Consider the following 21,436-nt stretch of genomic DNA (forward strand, 5'->3'; position numbering starts at 1 on the left):
TCGAAGGAACCGTTCCGAACCGGTTCCGGGGCCTCAAAAATGTGATTTCTAGTTTTCCATTTCAGTACCCTACCTTGCGTCTGAAGATATTTTGCCACTCGCCAGACAGAACCATGAAATATTTTGCGTAGTCGGCAGTTCCCAAGACCCATCATGTTCTCTTCTAATTATTGCCCTCAATTTAATTTAAAGTTGTCCGTATATACTATCAGTTTGCGTTAGGTGCTGCCCATCTCTCCCAATAATATTTTACATTTAGCATAACTTAAGTGATAACGCATATTACGAGGCAACATATCATTGAATATTCTTCATGGTTTCTATCTATATGGTGTTTAAAATCGTGTAAAGTTTTCAATGTGTTGTTAATTCGCATGCATCCCTGTCCGCTTGTGAAGGCCTTCAGGGACACCATCAACAATAAATCTGCATCTTCCACTTATTCTAGTTTGAATGAACAGTTATATACAAACAGCACTGAGACACAAACGCTCGCAGTTCTCAAAATTAACGTCACTTTTTCTTGTATACAGTGCTGTTGTGTCCTTTGGTTACTGCTCTAAGAGAACATGAGATATAAAAAAATGGGGAATCCTAATTTCCACTTTTAAAGTATATTTGATAGCATTTTCATGTTATCTTGAATCTGCTCAACCTTAAACTTAAGAGGCGGATGGATTGACGTCGATTAGTGCGGGTTAGCGGGTAGACTGGGGTGAATCAGTTAGGTGAGTGAATGAGCTAATGGGAATTAGGGGGACTGATGTGTTGATTAATTTGGATTAAAGGAATTAGCGGGTGAGTTAAGGCGGATGCGACGGTCGGACAATACATGATATCTTTGGGGTCCTTGGCATTTGGAAATTTTGCAGCGTTCTCCTTCTCGACCAATCAGAAAATTTTGTCACGCACAAAGTAGCCGCAAAGTTATGTGACGACCACCTGATTGCTATAAAAGGTCTTTCTTAATGCCCGTACGTATTGCGCCATTATGTTGTTGCTATATTAAAATTGACATCTCGCACTAAAGTTAATAACTAATTGCCTAATGCATATTTTATATTCATCAAAGGGTTTTCAAAACGTGTGTATATATGAGGGGAGACAGTTGGAAAGAAACTAAACTGCGAGGAAAAAAGGGAGGAACGATCAACTGGTTTGATGCAGGAGACGCCCGATAGCATTCTTCAATACCTTCTCTTTCTTTGTGTTACCGTTCTGCAGCCTCCCACAGGTGTAGCATCTCAACCCCCGAACACAGCCCCCTCTAAGCTGAGGAAGCGGCGATAGCACGTGCGCTTAGCCAAAGCGGCGACAAAACTCTCATAACAGACTCTTAGCAGGCGTGGCCCAACTTTGCCAATGGTCGATTGCATGTTACAAAACTTCCGATGATCAATCAGAGACCACCAAGGAGACCAGCCGGGCATGTATGGGCACCAGCTCATACTGGCATCCCCGGCAAACAAGATCACCAACCTCGTGGGTCGAGATTTGACTCGCTTAGCCAGCGCTGATGAAGCTCGGCCCGAGTGCATACATCCTGCAGTCACAGACCAGGAAGTTACTCAGCACTATGGCCTCTTCCGTAGAACGTATTCCTCCCCGCACAAATCACTACCGATTAACCAGAAAGATTACTCCGCACCCTGTGGGCACACACCTTCCCCCACAACACCAGACTTCACCTCTTTGGCGGGACACAACTCTCTGCATTTCGCTGCTTCTGTGGAGAGCCTGGGAACCTCATACACATAGTAGGCGGCTGCGACAAGTGTGCCGTAGATCCATCCAACCTCCACGTTTCCATAGAGAATTGGGAGACAGCCATGGCCAGCTCCGGCCTGGAAGATCAGTTGCTCTTGATGGAAACGGCTGTCGATTCGGCCCCCTCGAATGAGGACGCCTCTCTGAAACTTTGCCTCAATTGAATTAAACTTCATTTTCTTTCTCTCTCTCTCTACAAGTGATCATTACTGCTGCTTGTGACTTCACTTGGCTATCATCTTTCCTAGAGCCCAATCGCTGTCACTGGTCGCTGAAGGCTGAAGGGCCATTAGCAAGTTCGTATCTCCGGTGGTTCCCTATCCAATGCCGTCCTATACACGCCGTCCAATTAGTCTTTATAGCCATTCTTTCTTTCTAACAGCTCTGTTAGCAGATAAAAGATGGGCAGAAGGAAATTTCTCTAAATGCCACCTGCAACAATTGGCAGTCGGCGCAACGTACTCGTCACACTACCATAGAAAACATTTTGCAGGTACAGTTAAAGGAGCTCTTCAACACTTTAGGTAAACTCGCCGCGGTGGCTGAGTGGGTAAGGCGTTGCGCTGCAGAGCACGCAGACGCGGTTTAGATACCCGGCCGCGGCGGCCGCTTTTCTGATGGAAGCGAAAAGCGAAAACGTCCGTGGGTCCGAAATTTCGGCGCACGTAAAGATCCCCAGTTGGTGAAAATTAATCCGGAGCCCTCCACTATGGCGCGCCTCGTCGTCGGCGTTGCATCGGCGCGTTCAACCCAACAACAAACAAATAAATAAATAAATAAATAAATAAATAAATAAATAAATAAATAAATAAATAAATAAATAAATAAATAAAGCAATAAATAAATAAATCAACACTTTCGATAAACGCTTTCACTCTTCTTCGCATTTGGAAGCACTGCGAAAACTATCGCTATTGCCAGCACAGAGCAACAGTGCGTGATTTGCTCGTCGATGCGGATGCACCTTCCGTTTCTGCTTCGCTTTTGTGGCTTTTTCTTAAGTGGCTATCAAATGCGTTCTATTCTGCAATTTAATGAAAGTCGGCCAACAGCCGCTACACCGCTGTAATGACGTCATTCAGCGGTCGAAGAACGCGAAGACCGGGAAGGAGAGAAAAATATTTTGAGCAAGTTTCTATGTTATCTGACGAGGAGAGAGCAGTAATTTTTGGCTGAGGCACATTGCGACCCCATAATCTAATGTGTTGGTTGACTACTTCCTGCAAGCACTTAAGATTTAGAAAAAAGTTGAAAAACGTGTTGCAGGGTCACTTTAGTTTGGCGAAGACAAAATATTTGGACAAAGAAACCTTCATTATGACTTTGTTTTTATGCCGACTTGATAAGGAAACGAAAAACGAGCACAAAAAATTAACAGAAAAAAACACGCCTGCTTTTTTTCTTCGAACCCGTTTGAACCCGTTTGAACCGGTTCGAACCGGTTCGAACCGGAACGGAATGGTGCTCTGGAACTGAACCCGAACCGAACCCGAAAGGCTTGAACCCGAACCCGAACCGAACCCGAAAAAATTCCGGTTCGACACCCTGGTTCGCCCTTTAGTTCCGCGAGTAGATGGGACTCGAGCAATAAAAAATGTTCTCAGCGCAATGGGTGGGCTCACATCAGCCGGCCACTCTGCACCTCTACTCACTACAGTCAAACCCGGCTATAACGAACCCGGGTAGAGCGAATTATGCTATATATCGAACAAAAATAATTCAGTTTCAGAAATACATGGGAAACATATTCCTTATAACGAAGTTCACATCCGATATATCGAACTCTGCGCGCCTAGAATGGCCGCCGAGATGCATGGTCTCGGAGCGGCGATTGAGATGTGGACTGGCCGCGACCACGGAGCAAGAGCCGCAACTGAGACATTGCGCCTTGCACGGAGCGACGTGACGCCCGACACTTTCCGTAACTGCTTCCGACGCGCGGGACTCACGACGGAACCCGCCCACTCAGCGAGTCCGGACCAAGACACCAGCATCGGTGAACTGTGGGGAAAAAGAAGGGAAAAAAACAATGTTCCGGGAAGAGCTCCCCCACGTTCCCGATGATGTCGCGAGTGAAAGCCGTCCGACGCTTATAATAAAGCGCTTTCGGCAGTCGATGTGCTCCGCCAATGCTTCTTGGATTTTGGAGGACGAGGACTCCAACTGGTGCAAACAATGTTTCGTGTAGAGAATGCTATGCTAGTTGAAGCCGCCAAAACGAAAGGAAAACAAAAATCACCACTTTTTTTTGCAAAGTAGGCAGTTAAGGCGGAAAGTAGCTTTATTACTTGCAACAAATGGATTATTTTGGGTATGGTAATGGCTACTTTACTCTGTTCGTTTCTGGATGCGGGGATGGCGGAGTTGGGGTGGGGGAATGGGGGTGCTCCGGCGGATCGCGAACTCGTAACAATAAGCTCGTTATAGGCTGATTCGGCTATATCGAACTATTGGATATATCGAACTAATCGCGGTGCATATTGCAGTTCTCTATAAACGGGTTTGACTGTATGGCACTTGCAAGTCCGGGGGAAGGCTAAGGACAATGGAGGCTGCCATAAAAACTTTGCGCAGCTGGCACTAGTGGTACAAGGCTGGTAAACATCACAGCTGGATGCTCCACATGTATCTTATCGTTGGTTCGGCTAAGTTTATGCGTGGTTTTGCTTGGAGACTCAGTCAAGTTTTCTGCGTGGTGTCGTCGTTAGTTCCCCAAACAGCCTTGAACCCTCCGTTATTAAAGTACATTGTGCACGAGCTCGTAACCTCTGATCTTCTCTAACTCTCTTCGCCGGAGCGATACTCGGGATGAGACCGAAGATCGCTCTCAAGTACCGGTGCAGCAGCTTCTTGTTCTTCGGGAGTGACGCTCTTCTTCTGTCGCCCCATCTCTCTTTCGTCGGAGACCCGGCTGTTGCACTACACATGGATTGCCGCACTTTCCGCTTAAAGTTATCCATGACTAACAGGCCCGGCTCATTTTGTCCACAGCCATTTCACATCTCTTCCAAAGGGGACCACGTCGGCAACCGGCTTCACGGAGTCGGCGTCTGTAGTGCGAGCTGTCCTGTGCTCCCAATTTGAGGAGCGAACGCACGCGAACTGGCGAGTAGATGTGTAGGTGAGAGATGGCCCTACAAACGCTGGGCAGAGTGTTCTCGAAGGTCGAGCGGTGGCGGCGCGCGCGATGACGTCATAGCTAGGCGAAGCTTTGCTCCGCCTACGCAGCGTGGCGAAGGCCGTGCCAGGTGCCTCGCCCCGGAGGAGTTTTATTGGGCCGCACTTTGGCAGCTGCTAATGTGGTTTAGCGGTGGCGTCGTTGCCAAGTGAAGGATGGGAAGGCCGAAGATTGGAAGAAAACGGAAGAGGAGAGGGCCGCAACATTGTGAGGGGGAGGGCGGTTTACCGTGGCGGCGCGAGACAGTGACCACTACATACTCGAGACGGAACTCGATGTGATGCCGGGAACTTCCACGGGTGGCCGGGGGCATCGCATTACGAATTGGTACGCCTTCCGACAGGCCCGCGAGGCATCACCACGATCATTGAGTGACTTAGATACATGGGTGCGTGAACTACACCAGGACGTGCGGCAGCACACCACACTGGTTCTAGAGAAAGCCAGCCAATATACCAGAGGCGGATGCCCGCCTGGCTGGCCTCTGGGAAGCACTCCGGAGTCATCGCACCCGATTGAAGTCGCATCCTCTCATTCGTTCGCTTCGTCGTAAGATTGCGCAAGGGAAACGAACTCTTGAGGAGTACGCGGCGTGACTATCAAATCAGCAGTGGTATTTTTTTCTGCCAAGAGATAGGCAATCAGCTCACTACTCGCAAGGCGTGGAACATCCTTCGACACCTTCTCAACGAAAATACCACCAAGACGGCACAGCGCATAAAATTGAGAAGCTTATTCACAACAGCAAGACAAATCCGCAAGATCTCCTTCGAGCTTTGGATGAACGATACATCAATACGTACCCGCCAATTGATCCGCCTGCATATCAGGGAGCCCCCAACTCTCGGCTCGATGAGCTCTTTACGGTGGCAGAGACTCGGCGGGCCTGAATGTCCCTTAAAACCAGCACAACACCCGGCCCCGACGGCATAACCAACAAACTCCTGCGCAATCTCGACGACTTCTCTATCCTTACATGCTAAGGCATGTATGGATAGAGAGTTCGTCGAGATTGTGCAGGTTACCAGGTTGAGTTACCAAAGGAACATGAATTACAGTTCTTGGATCTGAGGCTGTATCTAAAAGAAAAACATGTATGCTGGTCCTACTTCCCGCGTTCATAGAACCCCATACTAAACTTCAATTCTGCCCACTCAAAGATCGTAAAAATGGGGATCGGTGTTTCCCGTCTGCGAGCATCCCTCACAAAATCGTGCACAGAAAAAATATCTAGAAGTTTCACAAGCCAGTTAGAAAGACTAAATAAGGCTGGTTTTTCGCAATCTGTCATTCCGAAGATAATCTTTAAGTTAATTAAAGGTGCTAAATCAGTCTGGGGGGAACGAGAAAATGAAAATAAGGGTAAAATACCTGTCGTCATTCCGTATATGCACAAGATGTCGCACGGGTTAAAAAATGTTGCTAACCGGTATGACGTCGATGTGGTTTCCTCGGCCCCAAACAAACTGACCAGGTTATGCGGCCAAATAGACAGAATGTTATCACCCAGTGAGAAGCCGCAAAGAAAACAAGCATGCCAAGTGAAACATACTTCCCCCTTTGTGCGTTGTGCAATGTGTGTTCTCTATTTGATACCGATGACGTGTTGCCACAATTATGTAAGACAAACTGGGTGATGTTTAAACATACGTCTGTAAGAACACAAAAACGGTGAAAAATCAAAGCAGGGCTCTCAACTATGAGAACACTGCCCCACACACGGCTGTTGGCCCATATTCTGCGATACCAGAGTTTTGTCACGGCATCGAGATAAACCCACTCGAGAGCTGATTGAAGCATTTCACTATAAAAGGTCAGGAGATAGATGTGTTAGTGCCCCATCAATTTTTATAACTGACAAAGAATATTTTATCTGTGCAACTCATTGCAATCGTAGCGTTTTCTTGTATTGTTATGGCTATAATGCACTTACCCTTAGTTTGTCGCGTGTACACCCGTACGTATTTAATCCTGTTAAGAAGTGAATTTCATGGTTTTATCTTGGGCGAGATGAACGCATCACGTGAGATGTTGAAAGTATATATTTGTGTTTCTTTTCAATAAACAAATAGTTGCGAGTTAGCGCCGTGTCGTCCATGTTTTTTTCTACTTTCGTCCCTGTTTCGTGAGCGCTACCACCTTCAAGATGAAAAGTTACCAACCAGCCCAATTGTCCTTGCTACTGCTGTAACCATCTCTCCCTTATTTCTGCTTAAAGTTACTACTAAGGATTCGACGGGCACCCAGCCCACCTCGATCATGTGCCCCCTCGTCTGCCCTTCGTCTGCCCCTTCGACTGCCAGACCCCTGGCCTTGACTGTTGCAATGCGGCCAGTTCCGGGTGTTTCGAATTTCATCCAGACGCGGACGGGAAAGCGCGGACCTGCGGTTCCATTTCACGGAGCTTGAGCACTCCCACCGCGCCGTTCACCAGTCCGTCGAGCAAGTCGATGTTGGCCGTCAGCATGTACGGCCTTCCGACCGAGAGCATGATCGTCGCGGGCATGTTGCTCAATTCAGTGCTGCTCATGTCGCTCACTTTCAAGGTCATGCGGACTCGATACGCTTCCGTGCGCCAACCGCGCATCTCGTCCTGAGCCTGGATCTACATCGCACCCGGATCGTTGGCGGCCAGACCGACATTGTACGCGTTTACCGCCTTGTTGGCGTAGTACAGTCTGACCGCTTCTGGAGCCAAGTGAGCCGCCTCGTCGACCGTGATGAAGCGACTCTCGATCAGCGCGAGTTCTTCTTCGTGGAGAGACGCACTGTCTCCCTTCTTGGTCAAGATCGTGGAGAAACGCAGGTCCATCTGACAAACCACTTGCACGAGAGGAAAGCATGACACGGCGTGGCACTTTATTTTGTAGCTTGTTGTGTTTTGTGCCACGCTTGTATATCTCGGTGGCCCTGACCGGGGTCTGTCGTCGCGAGTCGCCGCAGAGTATCACGTCGAGGCCACCAAAATCATCGAACCAATTCTGCGTGATGTGCTGGAGGCTCACGTCGATGGCCTCGAGCTGGTCGGCGGAAATAACACTGATTTTGTCTATGATGGCGCACCTGTCGTTTCTAAATTTGTCGTGCGACAGACTTCCACAAAGCTTGAACGCAGAGGGGACGGTCGTTACACCCACGGCCACGGCAGCCGTTCCCGCGCTGGGGCAGATCACGTACGCGTTGTAAGGAGGGTACTGAATGTAGCGGTGGTGTATGTCCATCGCCAACTTGACCACAAGCGTCCTTCCGCATCCCGCAGGACCGGTGAAGACTGTACGGGGCAGCTCGGCGGGTCATCAAAAGATGAATCAGTTTCCTCAGAAATTCGTGCTGTTGGGTGTTTGTGAGCCGCATGAAGTCATAGAACTGAGCGATGTCCATGATGTTTTGCCATTTTCGATCCGCCGAGCACGGCGATCGGTCTGCCAATGCCTTGCTGACCTCGTGTTCACCCAAGACGTCTTCGTTGCCGGCGTTGATTCGGATTTGAGGTGCCGCTTTAGTGTCCTCCGTGGTCAGGAGGATCGCTTCGACTCTTCCACTATGGTGCGGGCCAACTCCGTCAAGGAATCGCAGTCTCGATCGTATACGTATTCCTATTGTTTGCGTACTATATCGGTCAGCCGCTCCTCGTACGTCTTGACGAACGCGTTGTTGTCGAGCACGTCGTCGACGTGGTCGTTCCGAAAGTAACGCAAAGCAGCGCCAATTCTCTTTGGTAGTTGAGCACGTCGTGCGTCGCGTAGTGACGGTATAACTATCGCTATGCACCTGAACTGGTACCGTTCTTCGGCACCCGTCTTCTTGCTTTACTTGCGTGCAAAGTTGGCTAGACACACTTCTTGTAGTTCCTCGGGTATTTTCTGGTTCTCGTCGATGATGTCTCGCCAAACGTCGGTCGAGTGTGCAGGCAACTCCTCCAACTCGGTCTTAGACTTGCGCACATGCACCCGTTCGTGGGGGAAGCAAGTGGGTGTATGTAAACGACGGCTTGCCTCTTTTCGGACATCTCTTGACACCTAAGGAACCAAGCCGATTCTTGCGCCGAAATCTATGGCTTTTAGCATACCAAGGCTTAGTCTCTTCAGAACCTACGGGTACGTCATGTCTCCGTTCTCGGAGACCATGTCGTTCATGGCCTTGTGGAGGTTGGACATTCTTCGATCGGCCTTCAAGTAGTCCACGACTTTCGCGGCGCACAAGTAATGGTCTAGTATTACTTGAACGTACATGTCGGAGCCGAGCACCGAGGAGGTCCACGGGTTGAAGGCATTCACGCATTTCTCGCTCGGTTACTATTAGTAGAGAACGGCCGTTCCAGCAAACCCTGCACGCAAGACATCCATGTAGAGGCCTTTGTCGCAGATGCCAAGGCGGTCTCAGAAGTGCTGATCCATTTCAAACGCAGTATGCCCGAGCGTGGAGTGCACATTCTCGTACTGTCCCTTTCCCTTTAACTTTTCTATGCGTTTCCCGGCCGCGGCGGCCGCTTTTCTGATGGAGGCGAAAAGCAAAAACGCCCGTGTGTACGAGATTTCGGCGCACGATAAAGATCCCCAGGTGGTCAAAAGTAATCCGGAGCCCTCCACTACGGCGCGCCTCATCGCCTGCGTTGCGTCGGCGCGTTAAACCCTACAATCAATCAATCAATCAATCAATTTTCTATGCGTTTGTATTCGTCTGCGTAGTTGGCATCTGCTTCGTTTGTGGCAGAGTAGGGCACGACAGCGCACGTCCTGAGGCTGGGCATGAAGAGAGCACCGAGACGACACTGCCGACCTCGCTTGGAGCACGTTTGGGTGTGCGCATGCACCTCGGTCCAGCTGCGCTTCAGCTGCATCATGTCGAGCGAGGTCAGGGGCTCGATCAGCGCAATTGTTGCAAGCATATCGGCAGACACTTGCTCTCGAGGACCATCGTTCTGCCACAGCAGAACGTGCGCGTGCGAGCTTCCACGTTGTTGAAACTGGACCTTCGATAGTAGTCGAGTTGTAGTCGACCACGTAGTGCGGCCGGAGCAGCGAGATTGAAGGTTGCATTTTGAAGGTTGCATTGCATTTTGAAGGTCTTTGAGAATTTTGGGAATTAGGCAGAAGATCCTCGCGCAGTCTATTGTGCAAGTGACGGGATCGGCGTTGACCAAGTCGACCCGGTCCAAGCTCGGCAAAGCATCGATCTCCCGCGGGGTGGGTTTGTAGTCGCTCCAGCACGCCGACGAGACGGTCCCAGTGAAATTTGGAAGCCAACGACGTTAGAAACGGGTCCGGCTTGCCCAGTTGTCTTATCATGGCTCTTTTCCTATCCTGCCAGTACTGAATCGTGTTCGGTATTCCGCACTAGAAGGCCAAGGCGCGACTCGCGGCGTCTTCCAGAAACTCCCCGCTTTCCAACTGTTGTCTGGCCATAGCCCGAGTGGCTTCGTTACAGTGGAACGTCATCGAATTCTCCACCAGGCTGTGACGCATAACCTTCATTGCCGTGTAGAGCACGTGAGTAGGCTCGACTCCGTCACGGTCGGTCCACCGGATCTCGCTACTAGCCATGGCAAATCTCGCATCGCCCAAATAAATCTGAGGAAACGAAAGCTCTTCGGAATGGTTGTCCTGCATGAGAGAAATCGGAACCTTGTTCTCACCCGAGCAATGGTTGAAGTAGTGGCGGCTTTCTAGAAGTTGCCGCACACCAACCGCGTCCGAAGGTGGTGATTTTGTAGAAGCATTCATCGCACGTGCGAGTTGTAGTGGATCTTCCACGTCTTCTAGCACGTCTCCACACTCTAGCTGTTCGCATCCGTCTCCCTCTTCCTCTTCACGAAGTGGCGCCGCTGGCGGCAGGTCTGGAACTCGATCAAACCTATTCCAGAACACCTTCATCTCGCAGAATCTGTAGAGTGGAGTTTCCACCAGGAACCTTAACCAGGCGTAAACGTTTGTCTTGGTGCCCATCCCTGACTTGGACATCGGCTTGGCAAGCAGTCGACGTTTGAACTGCACGTCCAGGGCGACGTCCTCGGGCAAGCTCCGAAGGAGTAGCGAATCATTTCTGAACGTCGATGGGCACGTTGATCACTTTTCCGTGTATCCCGCACTGTCCGTAACCTTGAGTGAGACGACGAATGTTCATGAAGGGGATTCGCGGCGACAACATCCACTCGTCGTCCTCGTCTAGTCGCGGTAGCGAGGTTGGCTTGGGAGGGTACACGAACCCGTTCGTGACGTTGAATGCGGCGCCTACCTTCGGAGTAGCGGTTCGCGACACGTCCGGCACACTCGCATGTCCTCGCGGTCTGTGGCTTCGGGGAACATTTCCTGCAGCCCTCGGAACGAGCCGAGACCAATGGCCGATCTCCACGGAGAGGCACTCACGTTTGAAGCGAACGAAGCATCACGCTGCTGCCGGTCTTCCAAACGTTTCCTCTCGAGTGCCTTGTCTCTCTCTTGTTGGGTGTGCTGGCGATCTTCGGCTCGCTGCTGTCTTCTCGCGGCATTGCACGCGTCCACGTGTGCAGGGTCGGATCTTCGTAGACGTTGTCGTTCTCATTCTATAGCACGCCGAGCCTCTCAAAGCGCTGCCTCTTCCTGCCCGTGCAAACTATTCTCGGCCGGCCCATGTCGAGAACGACGGGCGTACGCTGCCACGCGAACGCTCCTCCGAGGGCTGCGGCGGCCGCTATGACGTTTTTTTTTTCACAGTCGAGTGGAAAGACACTCGGAAGGTGTTTTATTTTGTAATGCCACCTTGCGTACCGGGGCGCTCGGCGGACGCCGCGGGGCACGCGCTCACGACGGCGCAGCATTTTCTTGGTATGTTTTCCTGTAACACAAGCTCCGCTGTTGGCGGCGCCCACGTCTATAGAAAGGAAAACGTTGTATAGCTTGCTCACCGCGACACTCTACGTGCGGGAATGTTGAAAGTCGAACTTGTGGCCCACATCACAGTTGCATTCCAACGCCTCACGGAAGTGTGTCTAGTTGGGATGCATGTTAAAAATTAAATTCAAGAGCGCCGGCCACAAGATCAATGTAGTATACCAAACGGGTGCAGGTTCAAATCGTACTTAGGTTTTGTCGCATGTATGTTGGCTGACATAATTTGCGGCATTTGAATGTGTGCTCGACATGAACGGCCTGATGTCTTCGATTCATCTGTTTAAAGATTCAGCTGTGTAATTCAGATTCAGCTGTGTAACTAGGTATACAGCACCAGGGTTACGTTTTTGTCAGGCACACAGCGCACGAACTCCTCTTGCATTTTGAAGGCGCACTACTCGAAGAACACGATTAGCGACGAAACGGGAAGAACGTTTTGTCAAGGGGCCCTGGCGGAGAACTTGGGCTCAACTAATTTTCGAAAGAAAAACAAACCTTACCACATTTGTGCAGCTGGCATCCATGACAGGCAGGGGAAATTCGTGAATTTGCTATTTAAACAACAGTGAAATGCCATATAAATTCCCTTGCCAACAATTTTTGCAATTTTAGTTGGCAGCGCAGCATAGTCATTTTTTTCCGAAAATAACGAAAAGGGTTGCTAATTCTTTAGCGGCTTCTCCTCTGAGTGTTAGTTATTCCTTATTGGTACCCCTGGGCTATTAGTTACGCGATGCTCTAAGAATTTTTAATATCACGTATTTCTAACAACATAGAAAATTTATCTACGTGAACTGATTTCATGTGTTTTTTTTTTTTGCAGGCTTTAGCTGGCGCTTATGGCGTGCTACATTTCATACATTTCTGTATAGCCATATATCAGAACGAGATATCAAAAAGTGGCGGCAAGTATTGCGGCATAGAAATTTGAGTTTTAGAATTGTGTTGCCGTTGGTGGTGCAGTGCAGAATAAAATTTTAGTTTTATTTCCGAAACATGCTGACTTGCCTCCTCAATGTATCATAAAGCGCTGCTTGCCAGCCACTACATATATACGTGTGCAGAATCATACGGCCATACATGCTTTTCTCGGTAGGAGGTAGGAGCACCTATTTTTGGGCGTTCATTTTGCAAAGCGTGTGAACGCTGTTGCTGACTGAAAACAACAAGTGCGTGAACACATCAGCTACTCATTGTGTTTGTAAGATGTAAAAGCTGCCATTGCTGGCTAAGGCGTTGTGCTAGTGAGCCCAAGGACGGGGTTTGGTTCCAGGCCGCACCGGCGGCTTTTCAAATGGAGGCGAAAATTGAAAACGCCCATGTATGGAGATTACGGCGGGCGTGAAAGATCACCAGGCGGTCAACATTAACCCGAAGCCCCCGCTGAGGTGCGCCTCATAGCCCAGGTGTGGGTTCGGAGCGTAATCTGATCTGATCTGAAAGCTGGAAGTGCGGTTCCCATGACGTTAACGCCGAGAAAAAATACTCGCTCCCAGTGACACCAGGGGCGTGTGGTCGATACAGGCATTTTACAGGGGCGAAGCATGGTAAATCAAGTCGCCAAACGGTGGTCAAAAATGAATAAAACCGGTCCGAAATAAACTAAAATTATTTAAATTAATTTAAAAGAGGGAATTATCAGGATCAGGATCAGAATAACAGAAATTTGTTCAATTCCATCTTGAAATTGGTTTCCAACGCAAAGTTTCCTCATGGAAAGCATACGTCTTAGCATGCTGCGCCCTGTGACACGAAGACAACTTACAGCAAGTCTGTCTCTCATTTAATTGATTAAAACAGTTTCAACGCAAGAGAGAGCGCCACCGCCTCAGCAAGCGTGCAATTGCTCCTCCCACTGGCGCTTCTCCGGCGCCCAATCAGCTAGAGCCGTGTGGCAAGAGAGAGCAATGGCACGCGTTGGCTCCAGAAACGCTCTTTTCTGCGATCGACGCTTTTCCATTAGCAGCGATTTTGTTGTGGGAAACAGCAGCGTACACTGCATGCTTCGCCCCTCACCATGTTTCACGCTGGTGCAGATGACCCGCGATCTTTTTTTTTTTTTTTTTGTAGCGTGAGCTACACTGGCCGACGTTGAGAAGGTTCGCGTGGCTCCTGGAGAGCCGGCACGCGCAAGAGCGCGGCACGTGGAAGCCCGTTCCACTTGATCATCATGCGAGGGGTGGCCGGGTCTGGAACCGATGATTCGTGCGTCGCAGCAACACCGGCGTGCGCCTGGGAAACCAGCTTAGCTCTGGGACGATTGGTGGCGCTGCGCTGGAGCCGCTTGATAAATATACACGTGTCACATAATGCGTATACCATGTGTGTGTCATTGAATCAGCAGTAAGCATGATAATCAAGCTAATCCTAGACAACAGGAAAGCTAAAAATAACCAGCTGAACCTAAGCTCACGTTACGTATATTCTGGCATAGCCGAGCTAAACACTGCCTATTTTTTTTTTTTTTTTTTGCATAGAGCATCGGCCGCGAAGTGAACACACAAATTTATATGGGAATACGTTTCCCCGCATGCAGAAGGTAGGTAAATATGGAACGAGGTGCTTCATACGGGATTGACATAGCACCTCAACATCATCATTAAGTGCGAAACCACCTTAAACACTAACCTACATAGCAACACTGGCTACCATCAAAGTTCGAGGGTTCTGAAGTTAACGCTTTCTATTTTCAGTTTACGGGGTTTAGCTTGCTGAAGGTAGACTTGTAGAGGTCCGTTATAGTTTCGACCACCAGGGGATCTTTAACGTGCGCCGAAATCTCTATATTTTCGCCTTGATTTCATAATCGGAACAGATGCCAGGCTTCAACCCGCGACCAAGTGACAAAGTTGGTAGTCTACAAGTGACCTGATTGTATTTCCGAAATAAATTTCAGTGACATTCCGAATTTTGCTGGAGGTTTCGTTTTGTTATGAGCAATATTTGGAGTTTGTGATCTTTAAAAGCCCTCCATTAAAGATGCGCACCAATCCACCCTGTGAAGATGGTTGGAAAGCGAAACTGTAAGTGACACCCACAACGATTACCCATGCGTGCAATGCCACTTGAATTCACAAACGTGACGCCACTTTGTTCTGCAGTGCATCAACTGACCCTGTGCAGAACAAATCCACCTGGCAACTTTGTCAGATGAGTGGCGTAGACATATTTCGGTACGACCCCTACCAAAGAATATGAAGCCCGACCTCCGTCCCGATCGCAGGACTGCCCGAAGCCGAGCTCACGAACATTTGTATGGCAACTGCACTGACGTGCCCTACACCGATGCGGTGAGCTACGCTGACAACAAAACCATGGTTGCAGTGACAGCGTACAAAAGCCATTTAATTGCATGCGCACGCAGCTAGGCACACGTACGCGTGTAAGCACGCCCACAAACACGCCCATGCACGCACACACACACACACGCACGCGCCTTCACCACACACACACGCTCGCACGCACGCATACACAGACACGCAAGCTCACGTGCACACGGTCGCCAGCACACGCACGCACAAACGCACAGACGCAAACATGAACGCACACACGCACAAGGATACAGACACGCAAGCATTGCAAGCACTCACGCACACGCATGCATGCACACAAACACGCACTAGGCACACACACTCGTATGCACGTACGCACATGTACGCACACGCACTCACACACACTCACACATGCACACAAGCGCGCACACACACACGCACAGACGCACGCAGGGACGAATACAGACACACGCAAGCATGTGCGCACGCACACATGAACGCACGGTTACACACACACGCATGCATGCTCGCTCGCAGATCACGCACGCACATGCCCATGCTTGCATATACAGCCACAAGCAAGCACGCACGCGCACACACACATGCACGCGTGCACGCACGCACGCACGCATGCGCACACACGTATGCACCACACATACACGCGCGCACGCACGTCCCCACAAACTCACGCACACACACACGCACGTACGCACACAAACAAGCACGAACACACGAACAAACGGGCACAAATGCACACTCATATGCACGCACTCACGCACGCACACACACATGCACGCTAGCACACATGCACTCGCGCACGCACGCACGCACGGACAAACGCGCGCACCTGCGCACGAAAGCACGCTCACGCACGCATGCATACACGCATACACGCAAGCACGCACAATAAACGCGCACAGGTACCTGCAAGCGCACGCACACACGCACGCACGCATAGAGACACACGCAAGCACGCACGCATGGAGACACGCATAGAGCCCGTATATTCGAGACCCATCGCTCACTTAATTTCTCGTTTAAGTTTTTGCTGTACAAGTTTTTGTACTTCCAGCTTCTTAAGGCGGCACCAATTCCACTTCAAATTTATTTCCTCTGTTTGCATTTCCACTCGCTTGGCTTCCCTGTGCTTTCTCGATGCTTGCTGCCTTTGTGTTATAGCTTCCTTGATTTCCTTGTTCCACCAGCTTCTAGGTTTTCTTTTTCCTTTCCAGTAGTTGCGGTCTTTCGCATTCCTTATCTTTCCTTGAATGAAACCAATCAGTTCGCTGTATTCCCAATCTTTCGTAGGTTGTCTCTCGATTTCCGTCTCCAGGCTTTTAGCAATATTAGCCATTTGGTGATCGTTTACTGTCAAGTCGTGTACCACCGTTTTCTCGTTTTGACCTTCCATTTTTCCAAAAGTCAATGTTATCCGTTTATGGTGACTTCCTTATAAGCTGTGGGCACCTATTTCATCTATTTCCATTAGAGTCAACCTTTCATACACTCCTTCTGAAAGGAGGAATTAGTCTATACTGGACTGCTTTTCCCTTCGTTCCCAAGTAATTTGTCCCTCACATTTATTCTCTCTGTTTACTACAATGAGATTATGTTCTTCACAGATATCTAGTACGAGTTTGCCGTTGCGGTCTGTGTATCCGTCCAGGTCCTCAATGTGGGCATTCATGTCTCCCACTAGAATCACTTCTCCCGATTGTCTTAACTGATCGAGGTTCCGCTTAATGCATCCTACCAGTTTTTCATTCTTTTCTCTAACCTCCCTGTCATCACCTGACCACAGATAGGCGACTCCAAACAGCGTTTCTCTTCCCGCTATCGTGCCCTTAGCCCACATATGTTCTTCACAGTTTTCGTTTACTCTGTGCCAATTGGCTCCCTGTTGAATGAGCATGCCGACCCCTCCCCCCCTTCTAGTACCTACCGTTCTGTTACAGCCTTGCCATATATATTCATGTATTGTTGGGGGCTCTTCTAAATCTCGAAGAAAAGTTTATGTAGTAGTTTTTTCTTTTTCTAGTTGACCGCGAACCTCTAACCATTTTTCCCGTGATCTGCCACCGTGCGTGTTTATGTAGTTAATCTTAGTCACCCCACGCTTTTTCTTTCGGTTAAAGGCCAACTGCAACGAAAATTTACCTCCCCTAAATTCTGCTTCAATGTGTGGTATGCTCCTCTAAAGTCCCTTGTGACCTAATTTTAAACTCCACAAACGCGCAGTTTTTTTTATTAAAACTGTTCGAAAACACGCCACTTCAGCCGACGCAGCACCTAGCGGAGTGTCGCCGCAACTAGTCGCCACTGCGGCGGACTTCCGGATGTGACGTGCCAGTCAGGACTCCCGTGCGGCCGTCGCCTCTTCTCAGTAGCCCTTTTACGTGCGGCCTCACGCGAGGGAGCACTGTAATTCATGCCTCTTGCATGAATAATTGCTTTTACGCGTTTCGGTAATGCGAGAAGCTGAAGAAACTCTGGGTTGCCGATACCTAAAGAGCAAATTCGAAAAGTCCCGGGGCCGGTCTAGAGCGAATACGGCAGTAGCACAACGGCCGATTTCGTGGTCGCGACTGCGGCAGCAGGCTCTCGGTCGACTCGATGAGCACGCGACACGCGTGTACGGCCTACGCTAGGCAGGTCGGTGCGGCCGCGCGCGAACGACTACGGCAGCTGTGCGGCGCACTGCAAGCTCGCGGCCGGGCATCTCTACGAGCGCGCAATACGTAGAACGGCTGACGCGGGACGATACGCTGTTGTTGTTGTTGTTGAACACGTTTATTTCACATTTTGAAGCCAGTCTAAGGCTGCTGTGAAAGAAAAAAAAAAGGTAAACGGTTCGTCGTTTGATCACTGGCTTCGGCCGTGGCGGGCTGTGGTTCTGGCAGTGTGTCCGAGCCGGGAACCGGTGGCAGGAGCTTCTGCATCATCCATAAACTGGTTTAGCGACCGCCAAAGTTCGTTGGCGACCGCTGCAGTTGTACATGGGGGTGGTGCAGCCCAGCTTTGAAGGGAGTTCGGCCTTATCTCACCCGGGAGTGAGGCCAGGGCCCGAGCTCTGGGAGCCGAGTACAGCGGGCAGAACCACAGGAGGTGTTCCAGGTCAGCCCGGGTTCCACATTGGCTGCACATTCCAGTGTTGGGCTGGTTGAGGGAACGGCTGCTTTCCTTGCTCCGGAAGCGCTGCAAAAGGTAGTGGGTAACGAGGGTGCCGGTCTGTACCCGCCGGAGCGTAACTTGCTGCCAGCGGGTAGCAACCTTGCGAGGAAGTGGAAGGATATTAAGTCGATTGCCCGCGCTGCGTAGAAAGCTGCGTCGGTGGTGCTTGGCAAAAGATACCGTTATTGCGGGATCTAGCCACTGATTGCGCGTCTCCACGTAGTCGGCTAACCGGCTGGAAAATCGCTCGGGTGGTTTCGACTGCGCGGATAGAAGCAAAGCGCGCGCTAGTCGGTGGGCCCGGTCGTTTCCTGGTATTCCGGAGTGTCCTGGGATCCAGTGTACATGAAAGTCGTGTCCCAGAGCACGGAGGTAGCTAACGTGGAGACGAGAGAGAGAGAGAGAGAGAAGTGAACTTTATTGAAGTCTCCGGCGGAGGAAGCAGGGTGCCACGCAGGGCCCTCTTGCAACCTGACTATGTGGGGGCAGTCATCCAGTCCTGTCCCGTCGCTTACGTCGGGGAATCCAACGCTCTCCGCGAGGCTTCAACCCCTGGATCGCGTCGGATGCATCCCTGCGCGTTTGGCGAGCGAGAGCTGCCTCGATCCGCTGGACTGCCTGTAACTGTTGCACTGAGTCCTGTGCTAACACGGCTCTAACAATGTCCTTCGGCAGCCTGCCTGGGTAGGCAGCCGCCTCTTCTGGATGCAGTTCACAATCCCACAACACGTGAGTCAGCGTAGCAGTAGCACTCTTACACACACTGCACTTTTCGCTGTCATAGACGTCGGGGCACATGTAGCGCGCGAGCGCCGGCGTGAGCACCGAGTTCGTTTGTAACTGTCTATAGAGCACCGCCTGTTCCCGCGAGAGCAACGGGTGCGGGCCCGGCATAGAGCGGCGTGCGCTCCGATACCAGTCCAATACATCCGCGTAGCTCGTTACAGGCTCGGCGTCTTCATCGTCGCAGCTGTTGTCTTCGCCGTCGCTGGCGTCGTTCGCAGCAGCTTGATCCTCCGCAGAGACGAGGGACGGTGCTGCCACCACGCGGCGAGTGAGTCCTCGCGCGGCGGCGTCCGCCGTCTTGTTGCGGTTGGGGGAGCTCCCGCAACTGTAGCCTTGGTGCGCCGGGAACCAGCGGAGATGAGTCCGCAGTCTCTCGTCGCACTGTCTGACACCGCACTTCACAACGCGCACTGCACTAGCACACACACTGTTCTTGCTGTAGTTCCGGATCGCTGTGCGGGAATCGCTCAGGATCGTCGTGCACTTGTTGTCGGTGAGAGCCAGCGCGATGGCTGTCTCCTCCGCTTGATGCGCCCGCTGCACGCGAACGCTGCAGGCACTGTAGACTTCGCCCGTCGTAGCTCGCACGACGACGGCTACGTGGGTGTCTTCTCTGTCTTTGTACTTGGCGGCGTCCACGTACAGGGCGCCGGTGTCGGTGGCATGGGTTTCGATGAGCGCTTTGGCCCGCGCCTCCCGTCGACCGCGGTTGTGCTCGGGATGCACGTTCCGCGGCAAGGGTGCCACCACTAATCGGCGGAGGGCTCCCTCCGGGAGAGCGCCGCCGTCACGCTCGTCGTTGCTTGTAGTACTCGCGCCCAGGCCGAGTTTGGCCAGGATGCTTCTTCCCGTCTGCGTAGTCAGGAGCCGCTCGCGTTGAGAGGTTCGCTGCGCTTCTGCAATTTCTTCAAGGGTGTTGTGTACCCCCAGCTCCAGCAGCTAGGCTGTGCTTGCACAGTTTTATAGGCCCAACGCTGCTTTGTACGTCTTCCGGATGGCTGCGTTGATCCGGTTGCGCTCCTGTACCTTCCAGTAGTGGAACGCACCGGCGTAAGCGACGTGGCTGATGGCGAAGGACTGGACCAGTCGTAGCAGGCTGGCTTCCTTCATCCCCCTGTGTCGCGTCGCAACTCGCTTGATGAGTCTCGTTGCAGTTCCCATCTTCGTGACGAGCTTGTCCACGGTAGCGCCGTTGCTCTTACTGGCCTCGAGCACCATGCCCAGGACGCGGAGCCTCGAGACTTTCGGAATGACGGTCCCGTCTCTCGTTCGGAGCACGATCCGCTCCGAGTCTTCGGTAGCTTTCCTCCTGTACCGCCCCGGCGGCGGGACGATCAGGAGCTCGGACTTTTGCGGCGAGCACCGGAGCCCGGTGCCTTCCAGCTGGTCTTCTATAGCGTTCACAGCTTCTTGTAGCGTCTCCTCGATGTGCCCGTCGCTGCCGCCAGGCACCCACAGCGTGATATCGTCCGCGTAGATCGTGTAACGGACTTGCGGGACTTGCGCGGTCAGCCGCTCCGCAACGCCGATCATAACCAGGTTGAAGAGCAGCGGTGATATCACGGACCCTTGCGGCGTGCCGACGCTGCCTAGGGTCTTCTCGTCCAGTTGTAGGTTTCCCGCTTGGATCTTCACCGTCCGGTTCGACAGAAAGTCCCTGATGTAGTTGTAGGACCTTCGTCCAAGTCCCAGCCGCGAGGCCTGCGACAGTATTGCCGAGTGGCGCACCTTGTCGAAAGCGCTCTGCAGGTCTAGGCCAAGGACGGCTCTGTTGTCGTTGGTGGGAACCGACACGTCCAGGATCTCGTGCTGGAGCTGTATCATCGCGTCTTGGGTGCTGAGCTTCTCCCGAAAGCCGATCATGGCGTCCGGGTACAGGCCCTTCTCTTCGAGGTAGCGGTTCCATCGGTTTCGCATGACGTGCTCCATCACCTTCCCGACGCACGACGTCAGGGAGATGGGTCGCAGGTTTTCGATGTTGGGCGGCTTGCCGGGCTTCGGTATGAGGACGGTGCGGGCCGTCTTCCACTGCTTCGGTAGTTTACCTTCTCTCCAACATTTGTTGAAATATCTTGTAAGCGCTGCGATCGTCCCGTCGTTGAGATTACGCAGCGCTCGGTTGTGAAGCCGGTCCGGCCCTGCGGCCGACTTGCAGTTAAGCTCCTGCAGTACCGCTCGAACCTCCCACTCCTCGATCTCCCGATCCAGTTCAGGGTTGTCCGGGCCGCTATGTTCGGTGTGGGTCTCGCTGGCTTCGACGGGGAGGTACTTGGCGTTTATACGCTTGCTGGCCTCCTCTTCGCCCAGCTCTTTGACGGCGGTGTAGATCGTTTGGGCGAGCTTGTGCTGTTGGTGGCCCCTGGTGGACTTGTCGTCCAACAGATGCTGCAGCA

This window comes from Haemaphysalis longicornis, unplaced genomic scaffold (genome assembly GCF_048455015.1).
Source record: "Haemaphysalis longicornis isolate Haplotype H1 unplaced genomic scaffold, Haemaphysalis longicornis Haplotype H1 scaffold_10, whole genome shotgun sequence".
Taxonomy (NCBI): Eukaryota; Metazoa; Arthropoda; class Arachnida; order Ixodida; family Ixodidae; genus Haemaphysalis; species Haemaphysalis longicornis.